General features: G+C 54.3%; 22 non-coding genes and 2 pseudogenes across 22 annotated transcripts; 21 read left to right on the forward strand and 3 right to left on the reverse strand.

Moving 5' to 3' along the window:
* Positions 1-4,206: 4,206 nt before the first annotated feature.
* On the forward strand, positions 4,207-4,323 carry LOC148824463 (U5 spliceosomal RNA). The gene has a single exon (XR_016093135.1). It is a non-coding gene; the product is annotated as a U5 spliceosomal RNA (small nuclear RNA).
* Positions 4,324-4,723: 400 nt separating this feature from the next.
* LOC148824464 (U5 spliceosomal RNA) lies at positions 4,724-4,840 on the forward strand. The gene has a single exon (XR_016093136.1). It is a non-coding gene; the product is annotated as a U5 spliceosomal RNA (small nuclear RNA).
* A 400-nt stretch (positions 4,841-5,240) lies between these two features.
* LOC148824465 (U5 spliceosomal RNA) lies at positions 5,241-5,357 on the forward strand. Its single transcript, XR_016093138.1, has one exon. It is a non-coding gene; the product is annotated as a U5 spliceosomal RNA (small nuclear RNA).
* Positions 5,358-5,757: 400 nt separating this feature from the next.
* On the forward strand, positions 5,758-5,874 carry LOC148824466 (U5 spliceosomal RNA). The gene has a single exon (XR_016093194.1). It is a non-coding gene; the product is annotated as a U5 spliceosomal RNA (small nuclear RNA).
* A 562-nt stretch (positions 5,875-6,436) lies between these two features.
* LOC148824467 (U5 spliceosomal RNA) lies at positions 6,437-6,553 on the forward strand. Its single transcript, XR_016093139.1, has one exon. It is a non-coding gene; the product is annotated as a U5 spliceosomal RNA (small nuclear RNA).
* Positions 6,554-6,953: 400 nt separating this feature from the next.
* LOC148824468 (U5 spliceosomal RNA) lies at positions 6,954-7,070 on the forward strand. Its single transcript, XR_016093195.1, has one exon. It is a non-coding gene; the product is annotated as a U5 spliceosomal RNA (small nuclear RNA).
* A 562-nt stretch (positions 7,071-7,632) lies between these two features.
* On the forward strand, positions 7,633-7,749 carry LOC148824469 (U5 spliceosomal RNA). The gene has a single exon (XR_016093231.1). It is a non-coding gene; the product is annotated as a U5 spliceosomal RNA (small nuclear RNA).
* Positions 7,750-8,149: 400 nt separating this feature from the next.
* LOC148824470 (U5 spliceosomal RNA) lies at positions 8,150-8,266 on the forward strand. Its single transcript, XR_016093140.1, has one exon. It is a non-coding gene; the product is annotated as a U5 spliceosomal RNA (small nuclear RNA).
* Positions 8,267-8,828: 562 nt separating this feature from the next.
* Positions 8,829-8,945, forward strand: LOC148824471 (U5 spliceosomal RNA). The gene has a single exon (XR_016093219.1). It is a non-coding gene; the product is annotated as a U5 spliceosomal RNA (small nuclear RNA).
* Positions 8,946-9,345: 400 nt separating this feature from the next.
* On the forward strand, positions 9,346-9,462 carry LOC148824472 (U5 spliceosomal RNA). Its single transcript, XR_016093141.1, has one exon. It is a non-coding gene; the product is annotated as a U5 spliceosomal RNA (small nuclear RNA).
* A 562-nt stretch (positions 9,463-10,024) lies between these two features.
* On the forward strand, positions 10,025-10,141 carry LOC148824473 (U5 spliceosomal RNA). Its single transcript, XR_016093142.1, has one exon. It is a non-coding gene; the product is annotated as a U5 spliceosomal RNA (small nuclear RNA).
* Positions 10,142-10,531: 390 nt separating this feature from the next.
* LOC148824474 (U5 spliceosomal RNA) lies at positions 10,532-10,648 on the forward strand. Its single transcript, XR_016093196.1, has one exon. It is a non-coding gene; the product is annotated as a U5 spliceosomal RNA (small nuclear RNA).
* A 400-nt stretch (positions 10,649-11,048) lies between these two features.
* Positions 11,049-11,165, forward strand: LOC148824475 (U5 spliceosomal RNA). The gene has a single exon (XR_016093190.1). It is a non-coding gene; the product is annotated as a U5 spliceosomal RNA (small nuclear RNA).
* A 97-nt stretch (positions 11,166-11,262) lies between these two features.
* Positions 11,263-11,376, forward strand: LOC148824476 (U5 spliceosomal RNA). Its single transcript, XR_016093224.1, has one exon. It is a non-coding gene; the product is annotated as a U5 spliceosomal RNA (small nuclear RNA).
* Positions 11,377-11,779: 403 nt separating this feature from the next.
* Positions 11,780-11,896, forward strand: LOC148824477 (U5 spliceosomal RNA). Its single transcript, XR_016093218.1, has one exon. It is a non-coding gene; the product is annotated as a U5 spliceosomal RNA (small nuclear RNA).
* A 562-nt stretch (positions 11,897-12,458) lies between these two features.
* Positions 12,459-12,575, forward strand: LOC148824478 (U5 spliceosomal RNA). The gene has a single exon (XR_016093220.1). It is a non-coding gene; the product is annotated as a U5 spliceosomal RNA (small nuclear RNA).
* Positions 12,576-12,965: 390 nt separating this feature from the next.
* Positions 12,966-13,082, forward strand: LOC148824479 (U5 spliceosomal RNA). The gene has a single exon (XR_016093193.1). It is a non-coding gene; the product is annotated as a U5 spliceosomal RNA (small nuclear RNA).
* Positions 13,083-13,634: 552 nt separating this feature from the next.
* Positions 13,635-13,751, forward strand: LOC148824480 (U5 spliceosomal RNA). Its single transcript, XR_016093226.1, has one exon. It is a non-coding gene; the product is annotated as a U5 spliceosomal RNA (small nuclear RNA).
* Positions 13,752-14,151: 400 nt separating this feature from the next.
* Positions 14,152-14,268, forward strand: LOC148824481 (U5 spliceosomal RNA). Its single transcript, XR_016093144.1, has one exon. It is a non-coding gene; the product is annotated as a U5 spliceosomal RNA (small nuclear RNA).
* A 562-nt stretch (positions 14,269-14,830) lies between these two features.
* On the forward strand, positions 14,831-14,947 carry LOC148824482 (U5 spliceosomal RNA). Its single transcript, XR_016093168.1, has one exon. It is a non-coding gene; the product is annotated as a U5 spliceosomal RNA (small nuclear RNA).
* Positions 14,948-15,354: 407 nt separating this feature from the next.
* On the reverse strand, positions 15,355-15,473 carry LOC148824483 (5S ribosomal RNA; annotated as a pseudogene).
* Positions 15,474-17,543: 2,070 nt separating this feature from the next.
* LOC148824484 (U1 spliceosomal RNA) lies at positions 17,544-17,707 on the reverse strand. Its single transcript, XR_016092406.1, has one exon. It is a non-coding gene; the product is annotated as a U1 spliceosomal RNA (small nuclear RNA).
* A 7,754-nt stretch (positions 17,708-25,461) lies between these two features.
* On the forward strand, positions 25,462-25,517 carry LOC148824485 (U7 small nuclear RNA). Its single transcript, XR_016093299.1, has one exon. It is a non-coding gene; the product is annotated as a U7 small nuclear RNA (small nuclear RNA).
* Positions 25,518-25,704: 187 nt separating this feature from the next.
* Positions 25,705-26,010, reverse strand: LOC148824486 (histone H4-like; annotated as a pseudogene).
* Between the last annotated feature and the right edge of the window lie 743 nt (positions 26,011-26,753).

A 26,753-nucleotide genomic window follows, 5' to 3' on the forward strand; every position in this document is an offset into this window, starting at 1 on the left:
AGAGGATGGCTGGCAGGAAATTGGTAATAAGAAAAAGAAAAAGAAGGTAACAGGTGAGACAGAAGAGAAATGTGTTTTGTAAAGACTGGTTCCACTTTCTTATGTAATATGGCTCTAAACATAATTTCTCTTAACACCAGAGGTATCAATGACAGAGTTAAATGTCACTCTGTCTTTGATTACCTCCAGCAGAGAGAGGGAGATGTGTTGATGTTGCAGGAGTGTGCTTTAGCCTATCAAGAGAGGTATAAAAGCTTTGAAGATAGGTGGGATAAAGGGCCTTCTGTTTGGTCAGGGGACAATAACAACAGAGCCTCTGGCGTGGCCATTCTTTTCAAAGGATGGGCTTTCAAATTGAAAAGTATTCAGAGGGTCATAGATGGTAGGTTGCTGTGTGTGGATGTGGAATGGGGGACCGTTGACCTGCGGCTAATCAATGTGTATTGTCCTACTGACGTGGGAGGAAGGGTGGAGCTACTCAAGGCACTCTCTCCCCTATTGTTATGTAGCACAGACGTGATAGTGGGAGGGGATTTTAATTGTATCTTAGAGCACACAGACAGGCAGTCTAGCTCTCCGATAAAATTGGATTCCAGCTCACTGGCCCTGCAAAACTTAGTTCAAGACTTTAAACTCTCAGACACATATAGATGTATATATCCCACAACAGCAGGATATACATGGTCAGGGAGGAATAGCAGCTCCAGAATTGACTATTGCTTTGTCTCAGCGAGAGTGAAAGTTGTTGGGGTCACTCTTCAGCCTGTCTTCTTCTCAGATCATCAGGCTTTAGGGTGTAGAGTGGAACTCCAGGGCGGGACTGTCTTTGGCCCAGGCCTCTGGAAACTCAACACAAAGCTGCTAGAGAACGAGGGGGTAGTATCCCGCTACAAGGAGAAACTATCACAGTGGCTGTCCTTGCAGTGTCTGTACGGGTCAGTAGGAGAGTGGTGGGAGGAGGTGAAGGTGAGGACAAAGGCCTTTTTCATGGCTGAGGGAAGGAAGGCTGCTGCCAGACGGAGAGGAGTGCTAGCCAGGAAACAGAGGCAGCTGCAGCGTCTCTACACGATGCTGCACAGTGGCTTCGATGTGCTCGAGGATATCACCCTTTTAAAAAAGGACATCCGGAGCATAGCTGAAGAAAGTAGTCGAGGAGTGCTGTTAAGAAGCAGAGTGCAGTTCTTAGAAGAAAATGAGAAGTGTACTCGCTTCTTTTTCAGGAAAGTGGTAGGCTCCAAGTCTGTCATGGAAAGTGTAGTTGATGAGGAGGGACGAGAGAGAACAGAGCCGAGTGCTATCCTCTCCTGCACCGAGGCCTTCTACTCAAGACTTTACAGCTCTACAGAGGTAAAGGATGAAGAAATTCTTTTTTTCACCTCAAAGCTAGAAAACTTTTTGAGTGAAGAAGATAGGGAAGTACTTGAGAGGGATTTGACAGTAGAAGAGCTGAGACAGGCTATGGAGAGCTTACAGAAGGGGAAAACTCCGGGTGCTGACGGGCTCCCTAAAGAATTTTATTGCACCTTTTGGGATCTGCTTCAGGATCCGCTACTGCTCCTATTCGAGGAAAGCTATAAGACAGAATTGCTGCCTGACTCCTTAAGAGAAGGCACTATCTCTCTCTTGTTTAAGAAAGGAGCAAAGAATGACATTAAGAACTGGAGACCCCTCAGCCTGTTAGGCGTGGACACTAAGATCCTGTCCAAAGCCCTTTTCCTGCGCCTACAAAATGTAGTGGCCTCACTGGTAGGGAAAGAACAGACTTGTGGGATAGCAGGACGCCTGATGAGCGACAACCTGGCCTTGTTGAGGGATGTCTGTCTGTACTCGGAGGATCGCTCCCTCCCTCTGTGCATTTTAGGTGTAGACCTAGAAAAGGCCTTTGACCGCCTAAACCGGCAGTACTTAACATCGGTACTTGAGCACATGAAGTTTGGCCCCATCATGAGAAAGTGGATTAACCTGCTGTACACAGGTAGCAACAGCAGAGTAATGGTTAATGGCAATAGATCACGCCCCTTTGAAGTCTGTTCAGGGGTGAGGCAGGGCTGCCCATTATCCCCCTTGTTATTCGTTTTGGCTATGGAGCCCTTAGCCTGTGCCTTGCGCCAGGATCAGGCCATTAATGGGATACCAGTGCCTGGAAGTGGGGGAGGAGAGGTAAAGACATCTCTATACATGGATGACGTCACCCTGCTCCTCTCTGACAATGCCTCAATTAGCAGAGCTCTGCAGTGCTGTGATCGTTTCTCTTTGGCTTCCTCTGCAAAAATTAACAAATCTAAGAGTGAGATTTTTTATCAGAACTGGAGGGAGCCAAAAGAAGGACATGATCTCAGGCTGCAAGAGAAGAGAATTAAGGTCCTGGGGGTGTATTTTGGAGAAGAGATGGGAACAGTAAATTGGCAGAACAAATTGCCAATCTTAAACAAAAAACTGATGCAATGGAAGGACCGAGACCTCATCATGACAGGGAAGGTGCTGGTCATCAAAGCTGAGCTCTTGCCTGTCTTGAATTTTCTGGCTTCTACCTTCCCAATCCCACACCGTGTTGCGGCGGTGCTGAGGAGATTGATGTTTCAATTTCTATGGGGTGGGAAGCAGGAAAGACTCAGAAGGGAAATAATGTACAGGCCGCTACCCTCAGGGGGGAAGTCTGTCCCAGATATTGCTACGAAGCTGCTGTGCATTTTCCTGGCCTCTGTGCTGAGAGGCTTTGCAACAGCACCTGCAGCGCGTACCTGGACTTATTTTTCCAGGCTCTGGATAGGTAGGGAGGTGTTCAGAGTGTGGGGTGTCAGACCCAAGCTGGATGTCCCACTCTCTGACACATGCCCTGCAATTTATGGGACAGTTAAAAGTTTTCTAAGATCTCACCCAATTGGTCATATTCCCCTCCGAGATGTCAGCGTCCAAAAACTGGAAGATTTCGTTGCACCCCAGAACAATAGGTAGACCCCTGTGGGCATTTTAACATCAGCCCAAACAAGGAAGGTGTGGAAACACACATCCTCTAAGTTTCTCTGCAACATTCACAGAGATTTAGCCTGGAGTGTCGTCCACCAGTGCTTACCGGTACGAACTTTCTTGTACCGTAGGGGCCTCACCCCCAGCCCTCGCTGCGTTAGGGTGGGCTGCGGCGAGGAGGAGACGGTGACCCATCTCCTGTGGTCCTGCTTTTTTGCTAAGGCCTTCTGGGCACAGTTTGAAGATTGGTTGCAAGCTCTCTCGCCCCAATTTACCCTGACCGCTGCTTTCGTCATATACGGCATCTCTCCTGTCAAACTTCCTCCTGACGTGTTTGACAGGATCTGGGCCGTGGTGAACAGTGGGAAAGACGCCCTGTGGAGAGTGAGGAACATGGGGCTGTTCAAAGGCATCGAGGTCCCAGTCAAGGCAGCAGGTAGCCTGGCCCTGTTCATCACCCGAGAGAACTATTACCTCAGAGATCTGTGGAGAAAAGGGAGGGAGGAAGCAGAAAATCTGTGGGAAATAGAGAGCATAGGTCAATATCTCAAGAAACTGTGAAAAACATTATCATGTTTAAGTAAAGAATGTGATTTGCACCAGAAAAAAAGAAATTGTTGCTATGTAACTGGTACCGTGTCAAAATGTAATGAGATGTGATCATATATACTGTTTTAAGTATGTATATTAATGTAAAGCTTTCTAAATTGTGATGTCCTGTACTTTTTTGTGAAAAGAAAATAAAGTTCTTAAAAATCGCCTTTTAATAAAGATTTCCGTGGAGAGGAGCATGAATGAGTTCCATGCAATTTTTGTGCTTCCCTGCCTTCGGGTGGGGCGCAGCTGGGCTGGTCAAAGAGAGAAAACAATCACTCGCAATCGCTCTTGTTACTGCGGTTGTGGCCATCTGTCCCGTGAGTCCTGGATCTCCGGCTTTCTGAATCCCGCTCTTTTCACTGGTGGGCGGGATGTGTCCGGCCGCCGGGGATCTTGGGAACTCTATTTGCATAACGGCTTCCCAGAGTGCGTCGTTTCCGGGACAGTGTGGCCGGTTGTTTTCCGAGTCATCGCGTCGCCGCAGCACGGATTGGGCACGCCCGCAAGCCGAGAGCCGCAGGCGATGAGCCCGGAGCTGAACGGGCCACACCGGCTCGTTTGTGAGGCCAGGTGCATTGCCAACCACGACCGGTAGGGCAGAGGCTTTGGAGGCGGCCTGGGCTCCTGCAGCCGGGCGGGCACGCACTCTGGTTTCTCTTCATCTCGTACAAATCTTTCGCCTTTTACTAAAGATTTCCGTGGAGAGGAGCATGAATGAGTTCCATGCAATTTTTGTGCTTCCCTGCCTTCGGGTGGGGCGCAGCTGGGCTGGTCAAAGAGAGAAAACAATCACTCGCAATCGCTCTTGTTACTGCGGTTGTGGCCATCTGTCCCGTGAGTCCTGGATCTCCGGCTTTCTGAATCCCGCTCTTTTCACTGGTGGGCGGGATATGTCCGGCCGCCGGGGATCTTGGGAACTCGATTTGCATAGCGGCTTCCCAGAGTGCGTCGTTTCCGGTACAGTGTGGCCGGTTGTTTTCCGAGTCATCGCGTCGCCGCAGCACGGATTGGGCACGCCCGCAAGCCGAGAGCCGCAGGCGATGAGCCCAGAGCTGAACGGGCCACACCGGCTCGTTTGTGAGGCCAGGTGCATTGCCAACCACGAACGGTAGGGCAGAGGCTTTGGAGGCGGCCTGGGCTCCTGCAGCTGGGCGGCCACGCACTCTGGTTTCTCTTCATCTCGTACAAATCTTTCGCCTTTTACTAAAGATTTCCGTGGAGAGGAGCATGAATGAGTTCCATGCAATTTTTGTGCTTCCCTGCCTTCGGGTGGGGCGCAGCTGGGCTGGTCAAAGAGAGAAAACAATCGCTCGCAATCGCTCTTGTTACTGCGGTTGTGGCCATCTGTCCCGTGAGTCCTGGATCTCCGGCCTTCTGATTCCCGCTCTTTTCACTGGCGGGCGGGATGTGTCCGGCCGCCGGGGATCTTGGGAACTCTATTTGCATAACGGCTTCCCAGAGTGCGTCGTTTCCGGGACAGTGTGGCCGGTTGTTTTCCGAGTCATCGCGTCGCCGCAGCACGGATTGGGCACGCCCGCAAGCCGAGAGCCGCGGGCGATGAGCCCGGAGCTGAACGGGCCACACCGGCTCGTTTGTGAGGCCAGGTGCATTGCCAACCACGACCGGTAGGGCAGAGGCTTTGGAGGCGGCCTGGGCTCCTGCCGCCGGGCGGCCACGCACTCTGGTTTCTCTTCATCTCGTACAAATCTTTCGCCTTTTACTAAAGATTTCCGTGGAGAGGAGCATGAATGAGTTCCATGCAATTTTTGTGCTTCCCTGCCTTCGGGTGGGGCGCAGCTGGGCTGGTCAAAGAGAGAAAACAATCGCTCGCAATCGCTCTTGTTACTGCGGTTGTGGCCATCTGTCCCGTGAGTCCTGGATCTCCGGCCTTCTGATTCCCGCTCTTTTCACTGGTGGGCGGGATGTGTCCAGCTGCCGGGGATCTTGGGAACTCGATTTGCATAGCGGCTTCCCAGAGTGCGTCGTTTCCGGTACAGCGTGGCCGGTTGTTTTCCGAGTCATCGCGTCGCCGCAGCACGGATTGGGCACGCCCGCAAGCCGAGAGCCGCAGGCGATGAGCCCGGAGCTGAACGGGCCACACCGGCTCGTTTGTGAGGCCAGGTGCACTGCCAACCACGACCGGTAGGGCAGAGGCTTTGGAGGCGGCCTGGGCTCCTGCAGCTGGGCGGCCACGCACTCTGGTTTCTCTTCATCTCGTACAAATTTTTCGCCTTTTACTAAAGATTTCCGTGGAGAGGAGCATGAATGAGTTCCATGCAATTTTTGTGCTTCCCTGCCTTCGGGTGGGGCGCAGCTGGGCTGGTCAAAGAGAGAAAACAATCGCTCGCAATCGCTCTTGTTACTGCGGTTGTGGCCATCTGTCCATTTCCGGACATTTTGTGGCCATTTCCGTGGAGAGGAGCATGAATGAGTTCCATGCAATTTTTGTGCTTCCCTGCCTTCGGGTGGGGCGCAGCTGGGCTGGTCAAAGAGAGAAAACAATCGCTCGCAATCGCTCTTGTTACTGCGGTTGTGGCCATCTGTCCCGTGAGTCCTGGATCTCCGGCCTTCTGATTCCCGCTCTTTTCACTGGCGGGCGGGATGTGTCCGGCCGCCGGGGATCTTGGGAACTCTATTTGCATAACGGCTTCCCAGAGTGCGTCGTTTCCGGGACAGTGTGGCCGGTTGTTTTCCGAGTCATCGCGTCGCCGCAGCACGGATTGGGCACGCCCGCAAGCCGAGAGCCGCGGGCGATGAGCCCGGAGCTGAACGGGCCACACCGGCTCGTTTGTGAGGCCAGGTGCATTGCCAACCACGACCGGTAGGGCAGAGGCTTTGGAGGCGGCCTGGGCTCCTGCCGCCGGGCGGCCACGCACTCTGGTTTCTCTTCATCTCGTACAAATCTTTCGCCTTTTACTAAAGATTTCCGTGGAGAGGAGCATGAATGAGTTCCATGCAATTTTTGTGCTTCCCTGCCTTCGGGTGGGGCGCAGCTGGGCTGGTCAAAGAGAGAAAACAATCGCTCGCAATCGCTCTTGTTACTGCGGTTGTGGCCATCTGTCCCGTGAGTCCTGGATCTCCGGCCTTCTGATTCCCGCTCTTTTCACTGGCGGGCGGGATGTGTCCAGCTGCCGGGGATCTTGGGAACTCGATTTGCATAGCGGCTTCCCAGAGTGCGTCGTTTCCGGTACAGCGTGGCCGGTTGTTTTCCGAGTCATCGCGTCGCCGCAGCACGGATTGGGCACGCCCGCAAGCCGAGAGCCGCAGGCGATGAGCCCGGAGCTGAACGGGCCACACCGGCTCGTTTGTGAGGCCAGGTGCACTGCCAACCACGACCGGTAGGGCAGAGGCTTTGGAGGCGGCCTGGGCTCCTGCAGCTGGGCGGCCACGCACTCTGGTTTCTCTTCATCTCGTACAAATTTTTCGCCTTTTACTAAAGATTTCCGTGGAGAGGAGCATGAATGAGTTCCATGCAATTTTTGTGCTTCCCTGCCTTCGGGTGGGGCGCAGCTGGGCTGGTCAAAGAGAGAAAACAATCGCTCGCAATCGCTCTTGTTACTGCGGTTGTGGCCATCTGTCCATTTCCGGACATTTTGTGGCCATTTCCGTGGAGAGGAGCATGAATGAGTTCCATGCAATTTTTGTGCTTCCCTGCCTTCGGGTGGGGCGCAGCTGGGCTGGTCAAAGAGAGAAAACAATCGCTCGCAATCGCTCTTGTTACTGCGGTTGTGGCCATCTGTCCCGTGAGTCCTGGATCTCCGGCCTTCTGATTCCCGCTCTTTTCACTGGCGGGCGGGATGTGTCCGGCCGCCGGGGATCTTGGGAACTCGATTTGCATAGCGGCTTCCCAGAGTGCGTCGTTTCCGGTACAGTGTGGCCGGTTGTTTTCCGAGTCATCGCGTCGCCGCAGCACGGATTGGGCACGCCCGCAAGCCGAGAGCCGCAGGCGATGAGCCCGGAGCTGAACGGGCCACACCGGCTCGTTTGTGAGGCCAGGTGCATTGCCAACCACGACCGGTAGGGCAGAGGCTTTGGAGGCGGCCTGGGCTCCTGCCGCTGGGCGACCACGCACTCTGGTTTCTCTTCATCTCGTACAAATCTTTCGCCTTTTACTAAAGCTTTCCGTGGAGAGGAGCATGAATGAGTTCCATGCAATTTTTGTGCTTCCCTGCCTTCGGGTGGGGCGCAGCTGGGCTGGTCAAAGAGAGAAAACAATCGTTCGCAATCGCTCTTGTTACTGCGGTTGTGGCCATCTGTCCCGTGAGTCCTGGATCTCCGGCTTTCTGAATCCCGCTCTTTTCACTGGCGGGCGGGATATGTCCGGCCGCCGGGGATCTTGGGAACTCTATTTGCATAGCGGCTTTCCAGAGTACGTCGTTTCCGGTACAGTGTGGCCGGTTGTTTTCCGAGTCATCGCGTCACCGCAGCACGGATTGGGCACGCCCGCAAGCCGAGAGCCGCAGGCGATGAGCCCGGAGCTGAACGGGCCACACCGGCTCGTTTGTGAGGCCAGGTGCATTGCCAACCACGACCGGTAGGGCAGAGGCTTTGGAGTCGGCCTGGGCTCCTGCAGCCGGGCGGCAACGCACTCTGGTTTCTCTTCATCTCGTACAAATCTTTCGCCTTTTACTAAAGATTTCCGTGGAGAGGAGCATGAATGAGTTCCATGCAATTTTTGTGCTTCCCTGCCTTCGGGTGGGGCGCAGCTGGGCTGGTCAAAGAGAGAAAGCAATCGCTCGCAATCGCTCTTGTTACTGCGGTTGTGGCCATCTGTCCATTTCCGGACATTTTGTGGCCATTTCCGTGGAGAGGAGCATGAATGTGTTCCATGCAATTTTTGTGCTTCCCTGCCTTCGGGTGGGGCGCCGCTGGGCTGGTCAACGAGAGAAAACAATCGCTCGCAATCGCTCTTGTTACTGCGGTTGTGGCCATCTGTCCCGTGAGTCCTGGATCTCCGGCCTTCTGATTCCCGCTCTTTTCACTGGCGGGCGGGATGTGTCCGGCCGCCGGGGATCTTGGGAACTCGATTTGCATAGCGGCTTCCCAGAGTGCGTCGTTTCCAGTACAGTGTGGCCGGTTGTTTTCCGAGTCATCGCGTCGCCGCAGCACGGATTGGGCACGCCCGCAAGCCGAGAGCCGCGGGCGATGAGCCCGGAGCTGAACGGGCCACACCGGCTTGTTTGTGAGGCCAGGTGCATTGCCAACCACGACCGGTAGGGCAGAGGCTTTGGAGGCGGCCTGGGCTCCTGCAGCTGGGCGACCACGCACTCTGGTTTCTCTTCATCTCGTACAAATTTTTCGCCTTTTACTAAAGATTTCCGTGGAGAGGAGCATGAATGAGTTCCATGCAATTTTTGTGCTTCCCTGCCTTCGGTTGGCGCGCAGCTGGGCTGGTCAAAGAGAGAAAGCAATCGCTCGCAATCGCTCTTGTTACTGCGGTTGTGGCCATCTGTCCCGTGAGTCCTGGATCTCCGGCCTTCTGATTCCCGCTCTTTTCACTGGCGGGCGGGATGTGTCCGGCCGCCGGGGATCTTGGGAACTCGATTTGCATAGCGGCTTCCCAGAGTGCGTCGTTTCCGGTACAGTGTGGCCGGTTGTTTTCCGAGTCATCGCGTCGCCGCAGCACGGATTGGGCACGCCCGCAAGCCGAGAGCCGCAGGCGATGAGCCCGGAGCTGAACGGGCCACACCGGCTCGTTTGTGAGGCCAGGTGCATTGCCAACCATGACCGGTAGGGCAGAGGCTTTGGAGGCGGCCTGGGCTCCTGCAGCCGGGCGTCCACGCACTCTGGTTTCTCTTCATCTCGTACAAATCTTTCGCCTTTTACTAAAGATTTCCGTGGAGAGGAGCATGAATGAGTTCCATGCAATTTTTGTGCTTCCCTGCCTTCGGGTGGGGCGCAGCTGGGCTGGTCAAAGAGAGAAAACAATTGCTCGCAATCGCTCTTGTTACTGCGGTTGTGGCCATCTGTCCATTTCCGGACATTTTGTGGCCATTTCCGTGGAGAGGAGCATGAATGAGTTCCATGCAATTTTTGTGCTTCCCTGCCTTCGGGTGGGGCGCAGCTGGGCTGGTCAAAGAGAGAAAACAATCGCTCGCAATCGCTCTTGTTACTGCGGTTGTGGCCATCTGTCCCGTGAGTCCTGGATCTCCGGCCTTCTGATTCCCGCTCTTTTCACTGGCGGGCGGGATGTGTCCGGCCGCCGGGGATCTTGGGAACTCGATTTGCATAGCGGCTTCCCAGAGTGCGTCGTTTCCGGTACAGTGTGGCCGGTTGTTTTCCGAGTCATCGCGTCGCCGCAGCACGGATTGGGCACGCCCGCAAGCCGAGAGCCGCAGGCGATGAGCCCGGAGCTGAACGGGCCACACCGGCTCGTTTGTGAGGCCAGGTGCATTGCCAACCATGACCGGTAGGGCAGAGGCTTTGGAGGCGGCCTGGGCTCCTGCAGCCTGGCGGCCACGCACTCTGGTTTCTCTTCATCTCGTACAAATCTTTCGCCTTTTACTAAAGATTTCCGTGGAGAGGAGCATGAATGAGTTCCATGCAATTTTTGTGCTTCCCTGCCTTCGGGTGGGGCGCAGCTGGGCTGGTCAAAGAGAGAAAGCAATCGCTCTTGTTACTGCGGTTGTGGCCATCTGTCCCGTGAGTCCTGGATCTCCAGCTTTCTGATTCCCGCTCTTTTCACTGGCGGGCGGGATATGTCCGGCTGCCGGGGATCTTGGGAACTCGATTTGCATAGCGGCTTCCCAGAGTGCGTCGTTTCCGGTACAGTGTGGCCGGTTGTTTTCCGAGTCATCGCGTCGCCGCAGCACGGATTGGGCACGCCCGCAAGCCGAGAGCCGCAGGCGATGAGCCCGGAGCTGAACGGGCCACACCGGCTCGTTTGTGAGGCCAGGTGCATTGCCAACCACGACCGGTAGGGCAGAGGCTTTGGAGGCGGCCTGGGCTCCTGCAGCCGGGCGGCCACGCACTCTGGTTTTTCTTCATCTCGTACAAATCTTTCGCCTTTTACTAAAGATTTCCGTGGAGAGGAGCATGAATGAGTTCCATGCAATTTTTGTGCTTCCCTGCCTTCTGGTGGGGCGCAGCTGGGCTGGTCAAAGAGAGAAAACAATCGCTCGCAATCGCTCTTGTTACTGCGGTTGTGGCCATCTGTCCCGTGAGTCCTGGATCTCCGGCTTTCTGAATCCCGCTCTTTTCACTGGCGGGCGGGATATGTCCGGCCGCCGGGGATCTTGGGAACTCGATTTGCATAGCGGCTTCCCAGAGTGCGTCGTTTCCGGTACAGTGTGGCCGGTTGTTTTCCGAGTCTTCGCGTCGCCGCAGCACGGATTGGGCACGCCCGCAAGCCGAGAGCCGCAGGCGATGAGCCCGGAGCTGAACGGGCCACACCGGCTCGTTTGTGAGGCCAGGTGCATTGCCAACCACGACCGGTAGGGCAGAGGCTTTGGAGGCGGCCTGGGCTCCTGCAGCTGGGCGGCCACGCACTCTGGTTTCTTTTCATCTCGTACAAATCTTTCGCCTTTTACTAAAGATTTCCGTGGAGAGGAGCATGAATGAGTTCCATGCAATTTTTGTGCTTCCCTGCCTTCGGGTGGGGCGCAGCTGGGCTGGTCAAAGAGAGAAAACAATCGCTCGCAATCGCTCTTGTTACTGCGGCTTTGGAGGCGGCCTGGGCTCCTGCCGCTGGGCGGTCACGCACACTGGTTTCTCTTCATCTCGTACAAATCTTTCGCCTTTTACTAAAGATTTCCGTGGAGAGGAGCATGAATGAGTTCCATGCTATTTTTGTGCTTCCCTGCCTTCGGGTGGGGCGCAGCTGGGCTGGTCAAAGAGAAAAAACAATCGCTCGCAATCGCTCTTGTTACTGCGGTTGTGGCCATCTGTCCCGTGAGTCCTGGATCTCCGGCTTTCTGATTCCCGCTCTTTTCACTGGCGGGCGGGATGTGTCCGGCCGCCGGAGATCTTGGGAACTCGATTTGCATAGCGGCTTCCCAGAGTGCGTCGTTTCCGGTACAGTGTGGCCGGTTGTTTTCCGAGTCATCGCGTCGCCGCAGCACGGATGGGGCACGCCCGCAAGCCGAGAGCCGCAGGCGATGAGCCCGGAGCTGAACGGGCCACACCGGCTCGTTTGTGAGGCCAGGTGCATTGCCAACCACGACCGGTAGGGCAGAGGCTTTGGAGGCGGCCTGGGCTCCTTCAGCTGGGCGGCCACGCACTCTGGTTTCTCTTCATCTCGTACAAATCTTTCGCCTTTTATTAAAGATTTCCGTGGAGAGGAGCATGAATGAGTTCCATGCAATTTTTGTGCTTCCCTGCCTTCGGGTGGGGCGCAGCTGGGCTGGTCAAAGAGAGAAAACAATCGCTCGCAATCGCTCTTGTTACTGCGGTTGTGGCCATCTGTCCATTTCCGGACATTTTGTGGCCATTTCCGTGGAGAGGAGCATGAATGAGTTCCATGCAATTTTTGTGCTTCCCTGCCTTCGGGTGGGGCGCAGCTGGGCTGGTCAAAGAGAGAAAACAATCGCTCGCAATCGCTCTTGTTACTGCGGTTGTGGCCATCTGTCCCGTGAGTCCTGGATCTCCGGCCTTCTGATTCCCGCTCTTTTCACTGGCGGGCGGGATGTGTCCGGCCGCCGGGGATCTTGGGAACTCGATTTGCATAGCGGCTTCCCAGAGTGCGGCGTTTCCGGTACAGTGTGGCCGGTTGTTTTCCGAGTCATCGCGTCGCCGCAGCACGGATTGGGCACGCCCGCAAGCCGAGAGCCGCAGGCGATGAGCCCGGAGCTGAACGGGCCACACCGGCTCGTTTGTGAGGCCAGGTGCATTGCCAACCATGACCGGTAGGGCAGAGGCTTTGGAGGCGGCCTGGGCTCCTGCAGCCTGGCGGCCACGCACTCTGGTTTCTCTTCATCTCGTACAAATCTTTCGCCTTTTACTAAAGATTTCCGTGGAGAAGAGCATGAATGAGTTCCATGCAATTTTTGTGCTTCCCTGCCTTCGGGTGGGGCGCAGCTGGGCTGGTCAAAGAGAGAAAGCAATCGCTCTTGTTACTGCGGTTGTGGCCATCTGTCCCGTGAGTCCTGGATCTCCGGCCTTCTGATTCCCGCTCTTTTCACTGGCGGGCGGGATGTGTCCGGCCGCCGGGGATCTTGGGAACTCGATTTGCATAGCGGCTTCCCAGAGTGCGTCGTTTCCGGTACAGTGTGGCCGGTTGTTTTCCGAGTCATCGCGTCGCCGCAGCACGGATTGGGCACGCCCGCAAGCCGAGAGCCGCAGGCGATGAGCCCGGAGCTGAACGGGCCACACCGGCTCGTTTGTGAGGCCAGGTGCACTGCCAACCACGACCGGTAGAGCAGAGGCTTTGGAGGCGGCCTGGGCTCCTGCAGCCGGGCGGCAACGCACTCTGGTTTCTTTTCATCTCGTACAAATCTTTCGCCTTTTACTAAAGATTTCCGTGGAGAGGAGCATGAATGAGTTCCATGCAATTTTTGTGCTTCCCTGCCTTCGGGTGGGGCGCAGCTGGGCTGGTCAAAGAGAGAAAACAATCGCTCTTGTTACTGCGGTTGTGGCCATCTGTCCATTTCCGGACATTTTGTGGCCATTTCCGTGGAGAGGAGCATGAATGAGTTCCATGCAATTTTTGTGCTTCCCTGCCTTCGGGTGGGGCGCAGCTGGGCTGGTCAAAGAGAGAAAACAATCGCTCGCAATCGCTCTTGTTACTGCGGTTGTGGCCATCTGTCCCGTGAGTCCTGGATCTCCGGCTTTCTGATTCCCGCTCTTTTCACTGGCGGGCGGGATGTGTCCGGCCGCCGGGGATCTTGGGAACTCGATTTGCATAGCGGCTTCCCAGAGTGCGTCGTTTCCGGTACAGTGTGGCCGGTTGTTTTCCGAGTCATCGCGTCGCCGCAGCACGGATTGGGCACGCCCGCAAGCCGAGAGCCACAGGCGATGAGCCCGGAGCTGAACGGGCCACACCGGCTCGTTTGTGAGGCCAGGTGCATTGCCAACCACGACCGGTAGGGCAGAGGCTTTGGAGGCGGCCTGGGCTCCTGCAGCCGGGCGGCAACGCACTCTGGTTTCTCTTCATCTCGTACAAATCTTTCGCTTTTTACTAAAGATTTCCGTGGAGAGGAGCATGAATGAGTTCCATCCATTTTTTGTGCTTCCCTGCCTTCGGGTGGGGCGCAGCTGGGCTGGTCAAAGAGAGAAAACAATCGCTCGCAATCGCTCTTGTTACTGCGGTTGTGGCCATCTGTCCCGTGAGTCCTGGATCTCCGGCCTTCTGATTCCCGCTCTTTTCACTGGCGGGCGGGATGTGTCCGGCCGCCGGGGATCTTGGGAACTCGATTTGCATAGCGGCTTCCCAGAGTGCGTCGTTTCCGGTACAGTGTGGCCGGTTGTTTTCCGAGTCATCGCGTCGCCGCAGCACGGATTGGGCACGCCCGCAAGCCGAGAGCCGCAGGCGATGAGCCCGGAGCTGAACGGGCCACACCGGCTCGTTTGTGAGGCCAGGTGCATTGCCAACCACGACCGGTAGGGCAGAGGCTTTGGAGGCGGCCTGGGCTCCTGCAGCCGGGCGGCAACGCACTCTGGTTTCTCTTCATCTCGTACAAATCTTTCGCCTTTTACTAAAGATTTCCGTGGAGAGGAGCATGAATGAGTTCCATGCAATTTTTGTGCTTCCCTGCCTTCGGGTGGGGCGCAGCTGGGCTGGTCAAAGAGAGAAAACAATCGCTCGCAATCGCTCTTGTAACTGCGGTTGTGGCCATCTGTCCATTTCCGGACATTTTGTGGCCATTTCCGTGGAGAGGAGCATGAATGAGTTCCATGCAATTTTTGTGCTTCCCTGCCTTCGGGTGGGGCGCAGCTGGGCTGGTCAACGAGAGAAAACAATCGCTCGCAATCGCTCTTGTTACTGCGGTTGTGGCCATCTGTCCCGTGAGTCCTGGATCTCCGGCCTTCTGATTCCCGCTCTTTTCACTGGCGGGCGGGATGTGTCCGGCCGCCGGGGATCTTGGGAACTCGATTTGCATAACGGCTTCCCAGAGTGCGTCGTTTCCGGGACAGCGTGGCCGGTTGTTTTCCGAGTCATCGCGTCGCCGCAGCACGGATTGGGCACGCCCGCAAGCCGAGAGCCGCAGGCGATGAGCCCGGAGCTGAACGGGCCACACCGGCTCGTTTGTGAGGCCAGGTGCATTGCCAACCACGACCGGTAGGGCAGAGGCTTTGGAGGCGGCCTGGGCTCCTGCAGCTGGGCGGCCACGCACTCTGGTTTCTCTTCATCTCGTACAAATCTTTTGCCTTTTACTAAAGATTTCCGTGGAGAGGAGCATGAATGAGTTCCATGCAATTTTTGTGCTTCCCTGCCTTCGGGTGGGGCGCAGCTGGGCTGGTCAAAGAGAGAAAACAATCGCTCGCAATTGCTCTTGTTACTGCGGTTGTGGCCATCTGTCCCGTGAGTCCTGGATCTCCGGCTTTCTGATTCCCGCTCTTTTCACAGGCGGGCGGGATGTGTCCGGCCGCCGGGGATCTTGGGAACTCGATTTGCATAGCGGCTTCCCAGAGTGCGTCGTTTCCGGTACAGTGTGGCCGGTTGTTTTCCGAGTCATCGCGTCGCCGCAGCACGGATTGGGCACGCCCGCAAGCCGAGAGCCGCAGGTGATGAGCCCGGAGCTGAACGGGCCACACCGGCTCGTTTGTGAGGCGATAGATCACCTTTCCATCCTCCAGGTTTTCCTCCCAAAACCTACGGTACCAACGGCGACCCCTGCTGGCCGAGAGAGCAAAAGCTTGCAGAACCTGGTATTCCCAGGCAGTCTCCCATCCAAGTACTAACCAGGCCCAACCCTGCTTAGCTTTCAAGATGAGACAAGATCGGGAACATTCAGGGTGGTGTGGCCGCAAGTGAAAGCTATGGTGCCTGACTCGCTACTTGAAGCTGTGTGTGGCTGGGGCTCCGCGTCCCCCGAGCGGGACTGAAGGATCGTTCATGTGCAGCTCTTTGGAAAGGAGCTTCTTTCCAAATCGCATTGTGTACCTGGATGTTGGCGAATGTGCTCCCTTGTGTTGACTTGTCCCGCACTGGAGGAGAACAAACAAACTGCTCGGAGGAGCACAAGGCAAGTCTTCACAAAACAAAAACCTCCAATGCACAGCACTCAAAACATTTCTGGGCTGTCGCGTGTTTATTTCAGCACATAAAGCGCACCAGTCCAACACGTCGGCCGGGCGCGCGGCGCCTCCGCCCTCTTGTGGCCTTGCGGCGTCAGAGCAAGAGGCTCCTTCTCGCTGCCTTTCCGCTGTGTTGCAGAGCCCTGAGAGGGAACCTGGAGCGCACACTTTGTGGGGGGCGGGAGACCGCGTTCGCGCTCTGCCCCCGATCTCTTGCGCGAGTGCTAAATCTCACGGCGCCAGCCAGCGGCCAGGAGACAAGTACAATATCGCGGGACAGGGGGGCCTCGTCATTGATTGTTACATATGAGACGGGGATTAGGAGGAGACCCCGACTGATTGGTAAAGGGGAACACTAACACCAGAGTGACACCCGCGGCGTCTCATTTTGAGAGACGCCCTGGGATTTCTTAATGGCCAAGGAGGGTCGGGACCTCGGTTTTACGCCTCCCCCGAAGGACGGCGCCTGTTTGTGCAGCAGAGTGTCGCCATCAGGATGCTGGGGCATAAGAAAGCCACACAGACCGCAGGGTGAGCGCTCCCTACTGGTCCCAGTCACACGTCTTGCAGGAGCAGCAGCAACCTGAGCTTTTCCGGGGGAATCTCCCATCCGGGTGCCGGCTAGGCTCACACCTGCTGGGCTGCCGTGGGTGAGTCCGTCGAGAGTCGCAGGGTGAGATCTAGTCACCGGGGAGAAACGATACAAGTGAAGGATTACTCGGCTCCCAGCACTTGAAAAGGCCGACAAATGACTCGTTCCCGCCGGAGCTGAATGTACCTGCATGTGTCGTGTCGTCTACTTCCCCCGCCCCGCTGTGTTTGCTGTATTGTCTTTGAAGCCGGCCCCCGAGACGAGACGGGCTGTTCCTGTGCCCCAATTAACACTTTACAGGTGCCATTCCCCGGCATTGTGGCCATTGTCGGTGGTCACACGCGATAAGATAAGGTGGAGGAGAGCGGGGCATGCCCAGCGCCAGACATTCAAGGAGGGGGCTGTGCGAGGTGAGGTGAGGTGCGACACGCCGGAGCCCCGACGCTGCTAATGCGGAGCACTTGTTGAACTGGCATTGAAAGGACGTGTGCGCACGGAGCGAGCCTTCCCTGCGGTGGACCGTGGAAACTTTCTCCCCGTGCTGCAGGAGTTGTGTGCGCTGCAGCGGTGCCGAGAGAACAGCACAGAAGGCAGCAGGCTCTGGAGAGCGGGTAAGAGACAAACCTTGTGGGCAGGCGAGCAGGCCCGTTTTTTGGAAATTGCTGAAAAGGCTCCGGTGTTTGTTCGGTGTGTGGCAGGCGCACGACGCGAGCTTGCGTAGCGATCTGCCGGTCTGGTGTTATGCAAATGAGGCCGAATTGCGTCCCGGGACATGCTGTGAATGCGCATTGGCGACTGCAGATGTGTAGGAAACGGCACGCTCGTTTTCTCGTTTTGCCCACCCAAATTGAGCACGGATACAATAGAGGTACAGCCATTCACTGTTTGACATGTCTGCACTGGTACAGAACCTAGCAATCAGAAAACGGGTGAAACTGTCTTGAGAATTAGCATACAGTACCGAGGCCCCCATGACCAAATAAAGGCTAACCTCGATAATCAGCCTAAGTAATGCAGACTACAGCAAAACGACTGACTTTGAAAAGGGAATGAATGTCCGGAAGGAGTAGTGGAACCAGCTTGTAATGCTTCTCCGGACCTCTAACTAAAAGAAACCGGGAACCAGCAGTGGCATCGACTCCTTTCGAACTGGGATCCTATCGCAGCTCGTGGTGTCGTAACTTTTCCTTATCCGATATTGGACCAAGCACATCAGGGGAGAGCGCGAACGCAGTCCCCCACTACCAGAAATTATGCAGTCGAGATTCCCACATTTGGGGAATTCGCAGGGGTCAGCACATCCGGAGTGCAATGGCCGAGCCTCCCCCTGGGTGAACCGATTTTTTAAGAACTTTATTTTCTTTTCATAAAAAAATTCAGGACATCACAAATTAGAAAGGTTTACATTAATATACATACTTAAAACAGTATATATGATCACATCTCATTACATATTGACACGGTACCAGTTACATAGCAACAGTTTTCTTTTTTTCTGGTGCAAATCACATACTTTACTTAAACATGATAATGTTTTTCACAGTTTCTTGAGATATTGACCTATGCTCTCTATTTCCCACAGATTTTCTGCTTCCTCCCTCCCTTCTCTCCACAGATCTCTGAAGTAATAGTTCTCTCGGGTGATGAACAGGGCCAGGCTCCCTGCTGCCTTGACTGGGACCTCGATGCCTTTAAACAGCCCCATGTTCCTCACTCTCCACATGGGTGGAGTCTTTCCCAGTCTTTCCCACTGTTCACCACGGCCCAGATCCTGTCAAACACGTCAGGAGGAAGTTTGACAGGAGAGATGCCGTATATGACGAAAGCAGCGGTCAGGGTAAATTGGAGTGAGAGAGCTTGCAACCAATCTTCAAACTGTGCCCAGAAGGCCTTAGCAAAAAAGCAGGACCACAGGAGATGGGTCACAGTCTCCTCCTCGCCGCAGCCCACCCTAACGCAGCGAGGGCTGGGGGTGAGGCCCCTACGGTACAAGAAAGTTCGGACTGGTAAGCACTGGTGGACGACACTCCAGGCTAAATCTCTGTGAATATTGCACAGAAACTTAAAGGATGTGTGTTTCCACACCTTCCTTGTTTGGGCTGATGTTAAAATGCCCACAGGGGTCTGCCTATTCTTCTGCAGTGCAACGAAATCTTCCAGTTTTTGGACGCTGACATCACGGAGGGAAATATGGCCAATTGGGTGAGATCATAGAAAACTTTTAACTGTCCCATAAATTGCTGGGCATGTGTCAGATAGTGGGACATCCAGCTTGGGTCTGACACCCCACACTCTGAACACCTCCCTACCTACCCAGAGCCTGGCAAAAAAAGTCCAGGTACGCGCTTCAGGTGCTGGTGCAAAGCCTCTCAGCACAAAGGCCAGGAAAATGCACAGCAGCTTCATGGCAATATCTGGGACAGACTTCCTCCCTGAGAGTAGCAGCCTGTACATTATTTCCCTTCTGAGTCTTTCCTGCTTCCCACCCCATAGAAAATGAAACATCCATCTCCTCAGCACCGCCGCAACACGGTGTGGGATTGGGAAGATAAAAGCCAGAAAATTCAAGACAGGCAAGAGCTGGGCTTTTATGACCAGCACCTTCCCTGTCATGGTGAGGTCTCGGTCCTTCCATTGCATCAGTTTTTTGTTTAAGATTGGCAATTTGATCTGCCAATTTACTGTTCCCATCTCTTCTCCAAAATACAACCCCAGGACCTTAATTCTCTTCTCTTGCAGCCTGAGATCATGCCCTTCTTTTGGCTCCCTCCAGTTCTGATAAAAAATCTCACTCTTAGATTTGTTAATTTTTGCGGAGGAATCCAAAGAGAAACGATCACAGCACTTCAGAGCTCTGCTAATTGAGACATTGTCAGAGAGGAGCAGGGTGACGTCATCCATTTATAGAGATGTATTTACCTCTCCCCCCCCACTTCCAGGCACTTGTATCCCATTAATGGCCTGATCCTGGCGCAAGGCACAGGCTAAGGGCTCCATAGCCAAAACGAATAACAAGGGGGATAATGGGCAGCCCTGCCTCACCCCTGAACAGACTTCAAAGGGGCGTGATCTATTGCCATTAACCATTACTCTGCTGTTGCTACCTGTGTACAGCAGGTTAATCCACTTTCTCATGATGGGGCCAAACTTCATGTGCTCAAGTACCGATGTTAAGTACTGCCGGTTTAGGCGGTCAAAGGCCTTTTCTAGGTCTACACCTAAAATGCACAGAGGGAGGGAGCGATCCTCCGAGTACAGACAGACATCCCTCAACAAGGCCAGGTTGTCGCTCATCAGGCGTCCTGCTATCCCACAAGTCTGTTCTTTCCCTACCAGTGAGGCCACTACATTTTGTAGGCGCAGGAAAAGGGCTTTGGACAGGATCTTAGTGTCCACGCCTAACAGGCTGAGGGGTCTCCAGTTCTTTATGTCATTCTTTGCTCCTTTCTTAAACAAGAGAGAGATAGTGCCTTCTCTTAAGGAGTCAGGCAGCAATTCTGTCTTATAGCTTTCCTCGAATAGGAGCAGTAGCGGATCCTGAAGCAGATCCCAAAAGGTGCAATAAAATTCTTTAGGGAGCCCGTCAGCACCCGGAGTTTTCCCCTTCTGTAAGCTCTCCATAGCCTGTCTCAGCTCTTCTACTCTCAAGTACTTCCCTATCTTCTTCACTCAAAACGTTTTCTAGCTTTGAGGTGAAAAAAAGAATTTCTTCATCCTTTACCTCTGTAGAGCTGTACAGTCTTGAGTAGAAGGCCTCGGTGCAGGAAAGGATAGCACTCGGCTCTGTTCTCTCTCGTCCCTCCTCATCAACTACACTTTCCATGACAGACTTGGAGCCTACCACTTTCCTGAAAAAGAAGCGAGTACACTTCTCATTTTCTTCTAAGAACTGCACTCTGCTTCTTAACAGCACTCCTCGACTACTTTCTTCGGCTATGCTCCGGATGTCCTTTTTTAAAAGGGTGATATCCTTGAGCACATCGAAGCCACTGTGCAGCATCGTGTAGAGACGCTGCAGCTGCCTCTGTTTCCTGGCTAGCACTCCTCTCTGTCTGGCAGCAGCCTTCCTTCCCTCAGCCATGAAAAAGGCCTTTGTCCTCACCTTCACCTCCTCCCACCACTCTCCTACTGACCCGTACAGACACTGCAAGGACAGCCACTGTGATAGTTTCTCCTTGTAGCGGGATACTACCCCCTCGTTCTCTAGCAGCTTTGTGTTGAGTTTCCAGAGGCTTGGGCCAAAGACAGTCCCGCCCTGGAGTTCCACTCTACACCCTAAAGCCTGATGATCTGAGAAGAAGACAGGCTGAAGAGTGACCCCAACAACTTTCACTCTCGCTGAGACAAAGCAATAGTCAATTCTGGAGCTGCTATTCCTCCCTGACCATGTATATCCTGCTGTTGTGGGATATATACATCTATATGTGTCTGAGAGTTTAAAGTCTTGAACTAAGTTTTGCAGGGCCAGTGAGCTGGAATCCAATTTTATCGGAGAGCTAGACTGCCTGTCTGTGTGCTCTAAGATACAATTAAAATCCCCTCCCACTATCACGTCTGTGCTACATAACAATAGGGGAGAGAGTGCCTTGAGTAGCTCCACCCTTCCTCCCACGTCAGTAGGACAATACACATTGATTAGCCGCAGGTTAACGGTCCCCCATTCCACATCCACACACAGCAACCTGCCATCTATGACCCTCTGAATATTTTTCAATTTGAAAGCCCATCCTTTGAAAAGAATGGCCACGCCAGAGGCTCTGTTGTTATTGTCCCCTGACCAAACAGAAGGCCCTTTATCCCACCTATCTTCAAAGCTTTTATACCTCTCTTGATTTTTTTTTTCTTATAAAATATACTTTAATCAGAAAAAACACATCTCAAAAGGAAAACATCTCATACAATAACACTTCACAAGTTAAAAACAACGGCGGAACGGCGGTGATTGTCCGTTATCAATCCATGCAAGGGTGGGCTGATTTGCGCTATTATGAGTGTCCCTCCAAACCCTACCACTTGCTGTAACCCATTAATCCCTGTACAGGGTCCATAGGCCTTTCCAGCGCTCCTTTGCCGTGGGGAAACCCCATTTAGCAATGTCGCGCTTCATCCTCCTCCTGAGGTCCGCCAGGATCCTCTCCTCCAGCTCCCTCGCTCCCCACTCGATGTTGTGCCGGATGAGATTGTTCCTCGCGTCCCACAGGCCTTTCTTTGTGAGGGACAGCAGCAGCCACAACAGGAACTGCGTCCCCCTGTCCAGTCCGGTAGGTGCCAGCCCCAGCAGAACGTACTGGTAACTGAGCACCGCACCCGTCCCCAGGAGTTGCATGGTGTTGTCCATTCTGCCCCACACCGCCTTGGCGAAGGGGCAGCTCCAGAACACGTGCTCCTGAGTCTCCTCGACGAAACACGTGTCCCGGGGGCAATGCGGATTCCTGGTAAGCGAGTGTCTGTAGAGGACCTCTCTGGTAGCCAGTCTCTTGTGTACGGCCATCCAGTTGAGGTCCTTCAGTTCGTTGTCCAGTTCTTTAGGCTGCGTCCTTTCCCAAACTTGTCTGGGAACTCGCAGCCTTTCGTCGGCGACCAGATGCCCCCTCACCTCTTTGTACAGAGCTCTGTGGTTGGTGCAGAGCTCTGGCTGTCTCGTGGCCTCGTACCTCCTGCTCCACTTGACAGCGTGGGTGTAGAACTTTGGTCGCCTCTCTGCCTTGGGCCCAGTGTTTGACCACTGGACCAAGTGCCTCATCGGGATGGAGAGCCACAGCCTGACAAAGTACTGGTACTTGTGGCCGATGGGCTCCCGCAGCGCCCGACAGAGGTTGCAGTAAAAGATGCAGTCGAGTTTCAGGGGGAAATGTGGGACATCTCGACCCCCTTCCTCGACCGGCTGACACATCCGGTTTCTCGTGATGTACTCGTACCTGCCGCCCCAGACGAAGCCGAAGATCATCCCTTGCAGCGCTCGTCTGAGTCTGGCCGGCAGCGGGTACACCACCGCCAGGTAAACCAAAGCCGGCAGGACGTCTGCTTTCAGCACCATCACTTTCCCTGTGTAGGACAGCGACCGCGTTTTCCACAGACCCAGCTTCGCGTTCACCCTGGCGATCCTCTCAGTCCAGTTGTTGGTCTCGTTGTCCTGGCTCTGGAAGGAAACCCCCAGTATTCTGAGGGGCTCCGTGCAGAGCTCGAGACCCTCCGGCGCCGTCGTCCTGTGCTTCCAGGGCCCGAAGAACTTCAGTTTGCTCTTTCGGCGGTTGAGCTTCGACCCCGAGGCTCTGGAGTATTGCTCCATGACCTGCAGGGCCCTCCTCAACCCCCTGTCCGACCTCAGGAACAGCGTCGTGTCGTCGGCGTACTGGGAGATCTTCAGGGTTTCCCCCGCGCCTCCCGGTATCTCCAGGCCGTCGATGACGGGGTCCCATCTCACCGCCTCTGCTAAGGGCTCTGTGAAGAGAACATAGAGAAGGGGTGAAAGGGGGCAGCCCTGTCGTACTCCGGATTCCTGGGGAATGAAATCCCCCAGGTTTCCGTTCACGTTCACTCTGCTGCCCACGTCAGAGTACAGAATCTGAATCCAGCGGCTGAAACTCTCTCCGAAACCGAAGCGTTCCAGCACCCTGAACAGATAGCTGTGGTTCACTCTGTCGAAGGCTTTCTCCTGGTCCAGGCTGACCACCATCATGGGCACGTTCCGGTCCTCGGCCCAGGCGATGGCGTCTCTGGTCAGCTGGAGGTTCCAGCTGACGGATCGCCCCTCCACCCCACACGTCTGGTCGCTGTGGATGATGTGGGGGAGGGCGGTTCTCAGTCTGCCGGTCAGGAGCTTGGACAGGATCTTTACGTCCACGCAGAGCATCGTGATCGGCCTCCAGTTTTTGAGGTCAGCGGCGTCTCCTCCCTTGAAGAGCAGGGAGATGACGCCCTCCCTCATGGTGTCTCCGAGTTTCCCCCGGCGGAAGATCTCCTGCGCCACTTCCACCAGATCTGCCGCCAGGGTGTCCCAGAAGCAGGTGTAGAATTCCTTGGGGAGTCCGTCCGGCCCCGGCACCTTGCCATTCTCCATGGACAAGAGCGCCGCCTTCAGCTCCTCGGCCGTGATCGGACCCTCCAAGTCCTCCCTCACCTCCTCCGGTACTCGTACCGTCAGCCCCTCCAGAAAAGCATCGCCTGCCTCCACCTCCGTCTGCTTTTCTGAAAAGAGCTCCGTGTAGAAAGCGGTGGCCGCCTCTACTTTGTCGCTCTCGTCCAGCACTTCCTCTCCATCTCCCCGTCTCAGGCTGTGGATCACCCTCTTTTTCTGGGCTCCCCGGACCTGGTTGAAGAAATAGGAGGAACAGGTTTCATTATTTTCATAATGCTCCCTCTGTGCTTTGACGAGGAAAGCCTTGGCTTTCTCCGTGTGCAGTCTGCGGAGCCTCTCCTTCAGGTCCCGTGCCCGGGCTGAATTGAAGGCTCCTCCCCCGTTAGCCGAGCTGTACTCCTCCTCGAGTTGCCTCTGGAGTCGTGCAGCTTCCTTCCTCTCCCTGGCCGCCTTCCGTCTGCAGTACGTCTGCGCCAGGGTTCGGGTCCTGTCCTTCACCGACTCCCACCATTCCACCACGGAGCTGTAGCCGTCTCTCAGGTCTCCCCAGCTCGCGTAGTCTTTCCGGAACAGTGCCCTGAAGTCGTCTTCCTCCAGTATCTCCCGGTTCAGCTTCCAGTACCCACGACCGAATGCCGGCAGGCTGGTGTTAGCCACCACCGTCAAGCGCTCGTGGTCGGAATACCACGCCGGGGACACCGTCGCCGACTCCAGGGAGCAGGTCGTGTGCAGGAAGATGTAGTCCAGGCGGCTGCACACTCCCCGGGAGTTTTTCCAGGTCGGTCCGGCGTCGTTCGGGCGGCACCGTCTGAAGCCGTCTACTAGGGAGAACTGCTTGAGTAGCGACTCCAGCTCTGCCGAGCTAGCGTCGCTCCCCTTCTCCTGGTCGACGTTGAAGTCCCCGCCGAGCACCACCTGTCTGTTAGTGGTGCAGCAGCAGCAAGTACGAGTACATCACGAGAAACCGGATGTGTCAGCCGGTCGAGGAAGGGGGTCGAGATGTCCCACATTTCCCCCTGAAACTCGACTGCATCGTCTACTGCAAGCTCTGTTGGGCGCTGCGGGAGCCCATCGGCCACAAGTACTAGTACTTTGTCAGGCTGTGGCTCTCCATCCCAATGAGGCACTTGGTCCAGTGGTCAAACACTGGGCCCAAGGCAGAGATGCGACTGGAGTTCTACATCCACGCTGTCAAGTGGAGCAGGAGGTACGAGGCCACGAGACAGCCAGAGCTCTGCACCAACCACAGAGCCCTGTACAAAGAGGTGAGGGGGCATTTGGTCGCTGACGAAAGGCTGCAGGTTCCCAGACAAGTCTGGGAAAGGACACAGACCAAAGAACTTGACAACCAACTGAAGGACCTCAACTGGATGGCTGTACACAAGAGACTGGCTACCAGAAAGGTCCTCTACAGACACTCGATCTCCAGGAATCCGCATTGCCCCCGGGACACGTGTTTTGTCGAGGAGACTCAGGAACACGTGTTCTGGAGCTGCTCCTTCGCCAAGGCGGTGTGGGGCAGAATGGACAACATTATGCAACTCCTGGGAACGGGTGCGGTGCTCAGTTACCAGTACATTCTGCTGGGGGCTGGCACCCACCGGACTGGACAAGGGGACACAGGACCTGCGGGGGCTGCTGCTGTCCCTCACAAAACAAGGACTGTGGAAGGCGAGGAACACTCTCATCCGGCACAACATAAAGTGGGGGGCGAGGGAGATGCAGGAGAGGATCCTGGTGGACCTCAGGAGGAGGACGAAGCGCCACGTCGCCAAATGGGGTTTCCCCACGGCGAGGGAGCACTGGAAAGGACTTTGGGCCCTATACAGGGATTAAAGGACAATAGCAAGTGGTAGGTTTGGAGGGACTCTCTTAATTGCAGAAATCCGCCCCCACTTGCAAAGATTGATAACGGACAATCAATCTCCGTTCCGCCGTTGTTTTTTTATTACATGGAGTGTTAATATGTGTGAGATGTTCCTTTTGAGATGTTTTTTTTGCAGAATAAAGTCGGGTTGGGTTGGGTATGTGTTTTCATTTCATTTACCAAATTGAATTTTTGCTCTTTTAGTATTTGTATAGAAGGCTTTCTGAAGTCAGGAAGCCCATTTATTTGGTGAAAAAAGATTCTGTATTAATGTTAATATTTCTCATACAACATAAATAGGGTCTTTTATGAATAAAAAGATCTTGCACTTGGAAATCTTGATAAAGCTGTGTGCTTCCATACACTCGAGCAGTTACTGGGTCACTTGGGTTTATACGTTGGGGTCCGGTAGTGAAGCTCCGCTCCTGTTTAGCCTCCGAAGCCATACAGGGTGCGGCCCTGGCGCTTCAGCGCATACACCATGGCCATGGCGGTGACGGTCTTCCTCTTGGCGTGCTTGGCGTGCTCGGTGCAGGTGACGTTCTCCAGGAACACCTTCAGCACCCCGCGGGTCTCCTCTTAGTTCAGCCCGGAGATCCGCTTCACTCCCCCACGGCAAGCCAGGCGGCGGATGGCGGGCTTGGTGATTCCCTGGATGTTGTCGCGGAGAACCTTATGGTGATGCTTAGCGCCTCCTTTCCCGAGTCCCTTTCCGCCTTTGCCTCTTCCAGACATCTTCTAGTTATCAGCTGTGAACACGACACACACTGCTCATCTTTGATGTATAATAGACATCTTTCTTTGATGTCTATTATACATCAAAGAAAGATTTTTATAAGTGTAGAAACTAGTAAATAAAGCCAATGATTTGTTTTAGAAATGTATTCTTAAAATATACAACTATTCACACCTGAACAATATGTAGTTCAAATTATACATTATATACAATATTGTATTCAAATGTCTAATCATCATAAAAAACACAACTAGTAAACTTCAGTTACAAATTCTAGTAACATGGCAATATATATAGTAATGAAAACCACATTTCGATTCAAATATAAATTTTTAAAATTTACAACTTCTTTATTTCCACGAAAATATTATTAATGTAGCACAAACGCTACTTTCTAATAAAGACAGAAAGAAACTGTTTGTTTTGTGTCTACTGGTGATCCTCCTCTCGATACTAATGAAATGTTTAATATGATCCCTCAAGAAAAAAAAGGAATCAATTTCCGCCTGGAATGATTGATGCCCCATCAAACATTTTGTAATATCCCTGGAAGTTTATACAGTAGAATCCTGGTTCGTGGCTTAAATTCAAGGTAAATGAGACTAAGGAAACGAGTTGGAAACTTGATGTCGAAGTGGGATTTAAATCACCCATTTCACATTTTACTTCATTGGGCAGTATGTGCCAGAGAGCAATATCGCAGCATCCCTTCGATAGCTCAGTTGGTAGAGCGGGGGACTGT

The sequence above is a fragment of the Atractosteus spatula genome, chromosome 10 (genome assembly GCF_055471065.1).
Source record: "Atractosteus spatula isolate fAtrSpa1 chromosome 10, fAtrSpa1.hap1, whole genome shotgun sequence".
Taxonomy (NCBI): domain Eukaryota; kingdom Metazoa; phylum Chordata; class Actinopteri; order Semionotiformes; family Lepisosteidae; genus Atractosteus; species Atractosteus spatula.